Here is a 13,076-nt window from a genome sequence, read left to right as displayed (position 1 = left end):
GATGTGAGACATGGAGTCAAAGGAGATCGTTTTGGAGCTTTAGGATTTGACTGCCCCATGGGATTTCAGACTTGCATGAGGCCTGTGGCCCCTTTGTTTTAGCCAATGTCTCCCATTTTGAATGGCTGTATTTACCCAATGCCTATACCCCCATTGTATCTAGGAAGTAACTAACATGCTTTGGATTTTACAGGCTCCTAGGCAGAAGGGACTTGTCTTGTCTTGGATGAGACTTTGGACTGTGGACTTTCAAGTTAATGCTGAAATGAGTTAAGACTTTGGGGACTGTTGGGAAGGCATTATTGGTTTTGAAATGTGAGGACATGAGATTTGGGAGGGGCCAACAATGGAATGACATGGTTTGGCTGTGTCCCTACCCACATCTCATCTTGAATTCCCACATGTTGTGGGAGACGCCTGGGGGGAGGTAAGTGAATCATGGGGGCAGGTCTTTCCCTTGGTGTTCTCCTGATAGTGAATAAGTCTCATGAGATCTGGTGACTTTATAATGTGCAGTTTCCCTGCACAAGTCCTCCCTTTCTTTGCCTGTTGCCATCCATGTAAGATGTGACTTGTTCCTCCTTGCCTTCTTCCGTGATTGTGAGGCTGCCCCAGCCACATGGAACTGTAAGTCCATTAAACCTATTTTCCTTGCCAGTCTCGGGTATGTCTTTATTAGCAGCTTGGACATGGAATAATACATCCCTTCTGAATAGAATCAGCTCCGTAGGTAGGCAGCTTGGCAAGCTGTCATCATCATTGCTCACTTTAGAACAGGGCTTCACTTCATGGCCAAGACAGCCCCACCTCAGACACAGAGCATGGAGGGCAGAGCTATGCAGCATTTCTATGTATACCAGCCTCCTTAGCCACATGTGTTAGCACAGAAAGCAACCTTCTCAGACCTAATAGGGACTCTGTTTTAAGGCAAAACTGTCCTTGCCCTTTTCCTCAAATATGTATGGCAGGAATTATTTACTCCTTGAAGAAAAATGTAAGAAAATTTGAGCACATTTAGAAAAAAAAAGAGGAGGAAAAAGACATATATATCAAAATTCTGAGGTATTTTTCTGAAACCCTAAATTCCCTGGAGTCTCCTCAAAGGTTAGAGGGGCTTTCTTCAGGTGGACTCATCTCCTTGTTATCTTGTACTGAAGGTTAAATGCAGCACCTAGTCCCTTTTCAATTCATGGGAGCATCCTTAGTCCCTATGGTCTTTTGTTATTGTCCACAGGAGAATGATATGGGACATTCCACTTTTGTTGAATTTTAATATTCAAAATACCTGTAGAAATTAATACACTTGCTTTAAGGACAAAGTATCATTTTCATGTACTTATTTCATTTACTTTAATGGTTTTCTAATTTTATACTCAATTCCTAATCCCATTCCTATCTCCTCCCATCCAACTTCCATCATTTTATTTACACAAATGTATATCTGAAAATATATCTTGCTGGATTTATGCTGTAAATATTATTGCCTAGATTACTTTTACATTCAACATAATGTTTTTGAGTTCAATTAATTTGATTATATGTGAATCTTTTTCATTGTTTAAAAATGATACAGAGACAAATATATATACATATATAATATATATCATTTGTATATGACCAAATTTTGCCAGCGAGTAGTACTTTTACTTATCTGTTCTTTCAGTATTGGATTTCCTGTGTGTTTGTTTCTACCCTGAGGAATATACTAATTCCCTGTAGTTTTCATCTCCTTATATAGTCCATTGTTTAAAAATGATACAGAGGCAAATATATATATAATTTGTATATGAAACAATTTTGCCAGTGCATAGTACTTTTAATTATCTATTCTTTCAGTATTGGATTTCCTGTGTGTTTCTGCCCTGAGGAGTATACTAATTCCCTGTAGTTTTAATCACCTTATAGTCCTTCCTCTCCTGGGATGCCCTTTCTTAGCATGGTTAGATTATTTTTTACTCTAGAGATATTACTTCCTGAACTGAGAAATCACATCTACACAGACATCCCTTGGGGATGTATGCATGAGGAAGAGAGAAAGCACACACTCTCCATAATAAACCATTTCCACCCAAAATCCCTGCCGTTAGAAGCCATTTTTGAATCCACTTTTAAAAATTCATAACTAGATGCCAAGTCCTCTATATAAACTTTCAAATCCTTCACCCCAGAAATATTCATTTCTAGTACTTTCAGTATTACTGCTTGAATAACCCTTATGCCACTGAATCAACCCCATTTCATCATGTTATGTTTTTCCCTAAGAGACTGGCCACCCTTTTGTTTCATGCCCATCACCCTTTCTGATATTGCATTGCTGCATTTCAGCAGCTTATCATGGCAAACAGTAATACTGTTTTTTTTTTTCTGTCTTTACTGATGACATTCAGCCTGAATAATTATCTTTTCTTTAAAAGACTTTTCTTAAGATAAGGTAGTGAGAGTCATTACTGGCTGTTGTCCCATACACACCCACTGTGGGGCATCCAGCTTTAAATACAGATGTACTACAATTGTTTACCTCAACAGCTGGCATAGTTTGGATAACATTAGGCACTAAGCTCTATTCTGTGCATTCCTTAAATATGACGATTGTGTGATGATAATGAAATCATGGACTCAAGTCACTGAAGAGAATGTTTTGTAATATAAAACGCATTTTAAAATTTAAAGACTTTTGCATTTCTGACTTTAGAATCCAGAAGGAAATATTCTTGTAAATTCCTAAAGGAGATGAATATTCTTAAAGGGAGATGAAGGATATTCTTAAAGGGAGATGGAGATGTAAAAAGTCCTACCTATTCAGTTTTTCAGTTAAGCATCAGAATAGGAGAACAGAAGATAAGGGATATACAAAATCAACAAGTAATTTAGCTCCTTCACCAGTTTCCATGGCAACTCTACTATATAAAACTAACAAGAAAATGCATTCAAAACATTCAGGCTTTGCTTTGGCCTTGATCATTGACATTTTCAACATTACTGTCTTCAATACAATGTGTAAAACAATCAGATTCATATACTGGATATAATTTTGACATTACATACAAAGAATTGTATGAACTTTAATATCTTATAGATGGTGTGTAGTGGGAGGGGAAAACCCAGATTTTCTTTTTAAAATTCAAATTAAAAAATTATAAACTCTTGTCTATTTGACAATGACTGAAGTGAATTAGTTCATACATTCCCAGTTTAAAGGAGATTTGCACAGGCTGGCTCTGTTTCCTCGGCTGTCAGACAAAATGTCTTTCGTGCCATTCCCCTGGAATTTCTTTGCAGACCAAGTCACTTAAGATGAATGACTTGTCCAGGTTGTCCCAATAGAGTCAATGTCAGCCTTAAAAGCCTTCAGAATGTATCTTCTGAGACTTTGATCTTTGGAAATAAAGATGCACTCTGAGTTGTGGAGTCCTTGTGGCTCTGAAAGAGGAATGGTAATCCTGTGACAATTAGGACTTGATTCGCAGACAGCAGAACCCTAATGCACACACATGAACACATACATCTAGTTCCTCTGTCACAGAAATGTCTGTAGTTCTACAGTATAATTCTATCTGAGATCAATTTCTTCAAATGATGTTTTCCTGTTAAGTGTGTTTCACCAAGTAATAGTTATGACTGGTTTCTGGAATCTTAGTCCAGACGCCTGATAACATTTGAAATGTTTAAATGGGAACTTTCTATATAGAATCATAGGATTTGATATTTTAAAAATCTTTTTAATCTTTTCTCACATGTTCTTATTACTTATTAAATTTGACTTTATCTTTCCATTTGAATTTATTCTCAATAATTATTTAATAATTATTGAAAAATGTGGTTGAACGTATTTATTGCCAGGCCCTAAAGGGGATTGTAGATAACATAGGTTCCCTACTACTAATTGACTTACGTTCAGGGTTCTGGGGGAAAAAAAAACACACACACAATTTATATCAAGGATGCTAGAAAAAGCTTCTGGGAACTATTATTCCTGAGCTGTTTTTTGTTTGTTTTTCCTGAGGAAGGAGAAATTATCAGCTTAAATAATTGAGAGAAATATTTTTGGTTAAAGAAATCTCAGATGTGAGAGAACAGACATCTAAATGAGATTAGCAGATAGAGAGAACTGGAAAGAACAATTAAGCATGGCACAGGCATGAGAGCAGAGTGAAATGAAGCTAAAATATGGCAGGTAATGAAAACCATGTGGTATTGTAAACTTTTATGCAAATATTTTTGATTATTTTTGCATGTGACAGTTTATATTAGAGGGTGAAAAAGGTCAAAGTAAGAGACATTTAGAAGACCATTGAAATCAGTTTTAATAATTATAAACAAATTGGTAAGGATCTCAATACATTTAGTAGAAGTAGAAATGAGAAGAGAACAGAATATCTTTTAGGTTGTTTGTATAAAATTTCCGTAACTTTTTATTTTGAAATAGCTTTAGATTTACAGCAGAGTTTCAGTGATAGTGCAGAAAGCTCCTGAATACTTTTCACTGAACTTCCTCCCATTGTTAACATTTTATGTAACATCTTACATAATTAATTGCTCAACATTATCAAAATAGAGAAAATAACATTGGCATAATTTTCTTAACTAAAATACTGACTTTAGTCAATTTTCATCAGTTTTTTCATCAATTTCTGTATTGTGTTTCAGTGTCAAATCCAGGATACTCATTCTATTTAGTTGCCATATCTCCTTATTCACTTCCAATCTGTTACAATTCTTCAGACTTCCTTAGTCTTGTATGACTAACACTTTGAAGACTGCGGGTCAGGTGTTGTTTTAGAACGTCACTCAATATGTGTTTATCAGATGCTTTCTCTTGATTTGACTGATGCTGTGGATTTTGGGGAAGAATATTGTGCAGAGATAAAGCATCCTTTTCATAAAATCATATCAGGGAGTACAAAATACTAGTGCCATTATTGATGACACCAATCTTGATCACTTGGATAAAGTGTTGTCTGCAAGATGTCTGTATTGAAAAGTTGTATATATTTTTGCTTTCAAAACTATGTTTGTTAGAAATGAACTACTAAGTATACCCCTCACTAGAGGGAAGTTGAAATAAGCTTCAACTCCTAAACTTTGTGAATGTATATTAAAACCACCAGAGTTGTTAACTATTTAAGGGCTGATAGTATAAGAGTTTGCAAGTTTCAGCCGGGCGCGGTGGCTCAAGCCTGTAATCCCAGCACTTTGGGAGGCCGAGACGGGCGGATCACGAGGTCAGGAGATCAAGACCATCCTGGCTAACACGGTGAAACCCCGTCTCTACTAAAAAATACAAAAATCTAGCCGGGAGAGGTGGCGGGCGCCTGTAGTCCCAGCTACTCGGGAGGCTGAGGCAGGAGAATGGCGTAAACCTGGGAGGTGGAGCTTGCAGTGAGCTGAGATCCGGCCACTGCACTCCAGCCTGGGCGACAGAGCGAGACTCCGCCTCAAAAAAAAAAAAAAAAAGAGTTTGCAAGTTTCACACACTAGTTTTAATATTCCTTAGTTCCTCTTGACTGTAGCAACAATTATTGTATTCTATAAGTGTCTATTTCCCTTATTATTCTATATTTATTAATTGAAAAATTTTTTAGAGTTGCCCCTTATTTGGCATTTATGTATTTATTTAACTATATAATCAATTGTTTATAGCAGCAATAACCTACAGAAATTTGTATTTCTGTTTAGGTTATAATTATAGTCTATGTGACTGTTACTCAAACTGCTCTAGCTTTGGCCATGGGGAGCTTTCAGGTTGGCTGCTATGTTCTTTTGGCATGCTCCCATTCCATTTTTTGTTTGCTTTTTTTTTTCACTTTATTTTTGGCACAAAAAAGTGTTCCAGGCTCATCTTTCATTTTCCCTGCACACATCCTAGGATTATCCAAAGAGCCTTGATTTCTTTTATTTGAGAAGGATATCTAGAAACCATGATCTGTATTCTAGATGTTCTTTTTGCTCTTGTGATGTCTCTTCTTTAAGGCCTTCTTGGTAGACAGACAGGGAATGTATGTTTGTATCATAACATATCAATGTATATGTGTGTGTGTGTATACACACATGTATATACAAATGTATATGCACACACATATATTAGTATCTGGCTGTCTCTATGTATGTGTATGTCTATATGTAGTGTACATGTGTATGTATAGTATGCATGTTCATATGGCTATTTCAGACTCCAGTTTGGCACTAGTAGCTCATTCTAGCATTTCCCTTTGATTTATAACTTCTTTCTCTGAAAGTGAGAAACTTGATTTTTATTATCTATAATATATTTACTTACCTATTCAAATCTAGTATGTATATAAATTTGTTTCACAATTGCTAATGTGTATCCTTAGGAGAAACAAATTTATCACATAGAATATGCTGTTTGTATTCTACAAAATTTTGACTGTGTGTGAGGAATTAATAAAAGGAAAAAATCCTAGGTTTCTGATTTGAATGACTTGGTGCATGATGATGTCATTGACTAAACAGAGAATTCATTGGCAGAAAAACAGATTACATAAAATAACATGAAATTAATTCTGAATATGTTTAATTTGAACTGGCTATAGTTCAGCCAAACAGGAATATTCCAGAAGGCTTTTTGAAGTGTAGGTCCAAGATCCAGAAGAACAGTTTCATTGGAAATGAATATCTGAGTTCTAGTTGTGCCTAAGATTTAAGTAAATAGAGTATAGAAAGTCAGAAGATAGCAGAGCTGATAATCGTACCCTATGGAAACAAATATATATGTTTTGTGAAGAAAATTAACTGACTCTAACATGGGGGTAATAATTGCATTTCCTGAAATATCAATAATACTTATGACATAATCTATACAAAGACTGCATTTCAGAAGCACCAAATATGTATCTTTTAATATATACATATGTATGAGAAATTGTATTTGGAGTCATCTTCCATGAGTGTGAGTTTATGTACAAACTGTTTAGGTTTTATCCTTATGTACATATTTAAAGATTGTATTACTTTTTGTAGATGCTGTAACACATTATTACAAACTTAATGGCTTAAAACAATAAAAAAGTACTATTAAACAGTTCTGGAGATTAAAAGTCTAAAATGTTCTGGCAAGTCTCCATTATTTCTGGAGGCTCTGGTGGAGATTCTATTTCCATACCCTTCTTAACTTCCAGAAACTGCCCACATTTATTGACTTCTGGTCTTGCATTACTCCAACCTTCGTTTCCATATTCACATTTCCTTTTATTACGGTACTCCTGCTTCCCTGCTATCAGGACACTTGTGATTGCAATGGGCCTGTGCATTAGTCTATTCTTACATTGCTATAAGGAAAGACCTGCCATTGGGTAATTTATATTTTTAAAAAAGAGGTTTAATTGACTCACAGTTCTACAGGACTGGGGAAGCCTCAGGAAACTTACAATATGGTGGACGGTACCTCTTCACAGGGCTGCAGCAGAGAGAATGAGTATGAGCAGGGGAAGTGCCAGATGCTTATAAAACCATCAGATCTCATGAGAATTTCCTCACTATCATGAGAACACCATGGAGGAATCTGCTCCCATGATCCAATTACCTCCACCTGCTCCCGACTTTGACACATGGGGATTATGGGTATATTAGTCTGTTCTTTCACTGCTAGTAAAGACATAACAAAGACTGGACACTTTATAAAGAAAAGAGGTTTAATGGACTCACAGTTCCACATGGCTAGGGAGGTCTCACAATTATGGTGGAAGGCAAAGGAGAAGCAAAGGCACATCTTCCATGGCAGCAGGCAACACAGAGTGTACAGAGAAACTCCCCTTTATAAAATCATCAGATCTTCTGAGACTTATTCACCATCCACAGAATAGCATGGGAAAGATGCACTCCCTTGATTCAATTGCATCCCCCCAGGTCCCTCCCAAGACATGTGGGAATTATGGGAGCTACAATTCAAGAGGAGATTTTGGGTGGAGACACAACCAAACCATTTTGGCTTACTTATATAATCTAGAATCATCTTCCCATTTTAAGACCTTAATTTATTCACATTTGGCTTCAAACGATAGAAACTTATTTCTTGCTTATGGGAAATACAAAGTTGATGCTTCTGATTGGTATGCAATTCTCCAGGAAGCAGTGATTTAATGATGCAGGTTTCTTCAACATCATGGCTCCATCATCATCAAAAGAACACTTCCAAGTTCACCAGAGAGGGATCATGAAGGTAACAGCACACCCAGGAATGTTTTAGTGGACCTTCCATTGATGTAATGTTTATCACTTCTGCCCACATGTAAGGGACATGAATAATTCAATCACATGCCTACATGTAACTCTATAATGACAGGCATGGTGGCTCAGGCCTGTAATCTCAGAATTTTGAGAGGTTGAGGCAGGTGGATTACTTGAGTCCAGGAGTTCAAGATCAGCTTGGGCAACATGGTGAAACCCCATCTCTACAAAATCCAAAATAAATAAATAAATAAATAAATAAATAAATAAAGTAATAAATTAGCATGGCATGGTGGAGTGCTCCTCTAGTCCCAGCTATTTGGGATGCTGAGATGGGAGAATCCCTTGAGCCCAGGAAGATCAAGGCTGCAGTGAGCCGTGATTGCACCACTGCACTCCAACCTGGGCAACAATGTGAGACCCCATTTCAAAACACAAAAAAGAATAAACAGTACAGCTAGGGCATATAGTCTAGATATGTATCTAGCAGAAAGAGACAATCGATTTGGTAAACCAATATCTGGCTTGGGCTGGTCAATAGGTTGACCAGTAAAAGAAAAGAACCTTTCAACAACTTCTAAATGAATACTAGTTTAATTGTATAATAAAAAACATAAATAGAAAATAAGATGAACGAGTTCTATATTTTATGAGATAAGGCAGTTAGTTTAAGGATAAAATAAATATCTTTAAAATCACCACAGGATAATCATATGTAGTTATTTAGTATTGAGTCCCAACTGGTGTAAGCATGCCCAGGAATACAGATAGACACAGATAAAGAAAATATTTACTTCTGTAAAGGAAAGTTTCATAGAAGCTCGAGTTTAAAGAAGTAATACAATTTTCAAAAATATTCTATTACCATATAGGATTAAAATTCACCCGCTTATTTAATATAGAGAAACTGCTACCTATTTAACTCATTTTATGAGGAAATTTTTATGTGACAATTATTTTTTTATTTTCCTGAAGAGAAATCATTTATTTCCATTTGCAGATACCAAATAGGCTACAGTTAACACTCATTTACAATCCATCTAAACTGGGGTATTTTTCTGTCACCTTGGAAATCAATGATGATTTGGTCTCCTAGCTCATAATCTACTAGTCTAAGATTACCACTCTGTTTTAATAATTTCTCCAACAGCAATGGATCGAGGAGACATCATGTAACTCATGAATAGTTGCTCTTCCAATTCATAATAATTTCATAAGGTGCTTTGTAAATTACTTCCAGGAGAGAAAGCACATGACTTCCTTTGACAGTCGTATCTCCATGGTTCAGAACAGTGGAATTAAACCTCAATGAACACCATGACATGTTGTTTCTGCTGTCACTCTTGTATATGTGTTCTTGGAATCTTCAAGATTTGCACAGGTTTACATGCAAGAGAAGAATATTTTGTAATACAGTAGAATTAGGATACTGTAGGCATATATTTCAAAAATGTATGTAACAATTGTCTGTGACACTCTTCTTTTCTCTGCTAACACAGCAACTTCTGACAGTTCATTAAAAAGAAAACCAGAAAATGAGCCCCAGTAGTGAGGACTGTATTAATTTGGTATTTATGTTCATTATATAATCATACTAATCCAATTATATGGAATAAAGTTTAAAAGAAAAAAATGACTTCAGGATTGGCACAATGTATGAAAGGTAAGAGAAACTGGCATAAGTCTTTAGAGAGTATTTTCCTTAACAATGAATAGTCAATGCGAGGAAAAATTTAAACAGTAAATGATTATAGAAAAGCATGAGGTTTCTATTTTCCTCTGGGTTTTGTAAAAGAAACATGCAGAATTGTTGTGAAAATGATGACAATCTAGTAATTTTTTCTAATTTCAAGTAATATCTCATACTTTTCCTTCTCTTATTTTTACTACTTCTTCCGTATTATTTATGTGCATAATTCTCCTGATAAAACATTTGCTGTTTTCACTTTACATGGTGCTGGGGTAGTAAATGTTTTCTCTCCTAATGTGTTCCTACATGTTATTTTAAAATCACTATAATGAGCCAAAACATGAAATTTACTGGTCATTGTCTTTCTTCTAAAATTACAAAATGTTCCATGATGTGTATCAAATTTATATTGTAGCACAAAGAAAAAGAAAATGAGTGCAAAAAGACAATTCTGACATTACATTTAGAAACTGGATTTAGAGTATTTCATCAGCAGTGATAAACATTCTAGCAGTATTTTGAGGCTTATTATTTAATATGAGGTAAGGCATATGAAAAGAGCATCCTTTTGCTGGTACAACTTTTAAAAATCATTCAGAAAGACTGCAATAAATGAAATAGGAGAAATAACATAGATGCATTGTCTTTACTCATTCATTTATTTTCAGCACATACCCAATCAACAGTTTAGGTAATGAAACAGATTTTTCACCAATGAAGTCACAAACTCAATAAATTCAGAGTTCAGCACTGCCACTGTGTAGAAATGAGGGAATCGACTTAGATAAATTTCTACATATGGTCAAATTTATTGTCTGATGCTGTTTACTGTTCTCCAGTTACATTGTATCAGTGGTGTTCCAAGAAAGAAAAACTCTGATGTGGGTTTCAAATAATTGATACTAAATGGAAAGAGTTTCTCTGGGCTATGTAGAGTCTAACTTGGGAGAGGCAATTGATACAATGTAATGTGTGGTAAACTCCAATAACAACAGGCGGTACTCATGAAATTCTGTGCAAGAAGAATCTATTGGGCTGATATGTCTGCTCTGGCATTAGAAGATGAATAATACTTGTCAGACACATAGATATAATTTGGCTAACTCTCCTTAAGAATATATGTTCACCTGGATGGAAAAAAAAAAAAGTTTTCACCATTTATAGTGTGGCCTTAGAGAAATTGCTTAACCTCTCTGTAGTAGTCCATTATCAAATTGCAATAAAGAAATACCAGAGACTGGGTCATCTATAAAGAAAAGAGGTTTAAGTAGCTCGTGGTTACACAGATTGTACAGGAAGCATGATGCCAGTATCTGCTCAGCTTCTGTGGAGGCCTCGGGGAGCTTTCAATCACGGTGGAAGGCAAAGGGGAAATGAGCACTTCACATGGCATGGAGGATGGGAGATATGTGGGGAGGTGCTGCTGCACACTTTTTAACAATCACACCTCCTGAGAACTCACTCACTGTACAGTACCAAGGGGGCATGGTTCTAGACCATACATAGAACTCGGCTGTCAAGATCTAATCACCTCTTAACTAGGCCCCTCCACCAACACTGAGCATTACAATTCAACATATGATTTGGGCAGAGACACAGATCAAAACCATATAATACTCTCTAATCTCTCTAATAATTCATATAAAGCCCTTACTAGCATCCATGGCATGTAGTAACTATTCAGGAAACATACATGATTATTATGCCTGTACTTCTTTGGTGGATGTTACCATGCTTGATCACTTACTTTCAAAAGTGGTCTAGGAAACGAGTACCATGAGGTACCCAAGTGTGTTACTGGGTTGACAAACATATTCCACACTGGCCCCACTGTGTAACAGCACCCCTACCTCCTCCAGATGGTCAGGATCAATTATGGTTGCTGAGACCGTGATTTATCTTCTTGCCTACAGGCCTCCTGGTACAAGAAATCCAAAGTGAGCGAACAGTAGACACACTTTATAATGTAACTACACTCTCACTATAACCATGGGTAGAATTCCCCCACTTCTGGAATCAGGCTTATACCTTTAAAGAGGTCAGAATTAGGGGAATGGAAAGTGCAAATTTCTCAAGTGAGTTAGTAGGAGTGATAGCAAGTAGACCCTTTCTATTTCTACACCTTGTTTCCTTGGTACATGCATTCTCCATCCTGGGTATGTGAGTATAATGCTACACAAGATCTCTTATTTGAGGTAACAATGCATCTGGAGGATGGCACTCTATCTTAGCAAAGTATTACTTCTGAGCTGGCACTTCAGTCATCCCTCCAGCAGGGAATTTCTGCACTGTCTTAAAACATAATCATGGGCCTACTCTGGTATCTCCTTTGTAGTAAGCTGTAACGTGGTGTTAAATGGGATTCCATGCCAGTGGGACAACAATCTGTAAGTCTCAGATTATGATGCTAACTGAGAGCCTGAGGGCAGAAAAGAAAAATTCATACCCAAAATATTTGTCTGTTCCTTTCAGAATGAGTCTCTTATGCTTCCAAGGTAGAAGAAGTCAATGTTGTTTACTTGCCACCAAGTGGCTGGTTTGTTTCCTTGAAAAACGGTGTGATATTGGAGACAACAATGGCCTCTGTTATTAATAAGTTGAACATTTAGTGCTGGCAATGCATTGATCAGTTGCCATCCACACACAAACTCCATCCATGCCACCATGGCCACTTAGTTCATGTGCCCGTAATGTTAACATTTGGGTGGCTGATGACAAAGACTGGCTTAAGTCAACTGACAATGTTATTTTCTGTACTTGCTTGTTTAATACTTCTTCTGTGAGGGATGTCCTCTGTTGATCATTGCCATTTGATATGAACATACTCATCTTTGTACCTACTCCAAAATACACATTCACATTTCTATTCTAGACTTTGTGTGTATGTGTGTGTATTTTCTTTTTTTATTATTATGTCAACTTTTATTTTAGATTCAATGGGCACATGTGCAGGTTTGTTAGGAGAGCATATTGCGTACAGTGAGGATTGGGGTATAAATAAACCCATCACCCAGGTAGTTATCACAGTATACAATAGTACTTGCCTCCCTGCCCACTCCTTCCTCTAGTAGTCCCCAGATTCTATTGTTCCCATCTTTATATTCATTTGTATGCAATGCTTAGCTTCTATTTATAAGTGAGAACATGCAGCATTTGGTTTTCTCTTTCTGCAATAATTCACTTAAGATAATGACCTCCA

The sequence above is a fragment of the Theropithecus gelada genome, chromosome 5 (genome assembly GCF_003255815.1).
Source record: "Theropithecus gelada isolate Dixy chromosome 5, Tgel_1.0, whole genome shotgun sequence".
Taxonomy (NCBI): domain Eukaryota; kingdom Metazoa; phylum Chordata; class Mammalia; order Primates; family Cercopithecidae; genus Theropithecus; species Theropithecus gelada.
Note: the sequence above shows the minus strand (reverse complement) of the source record.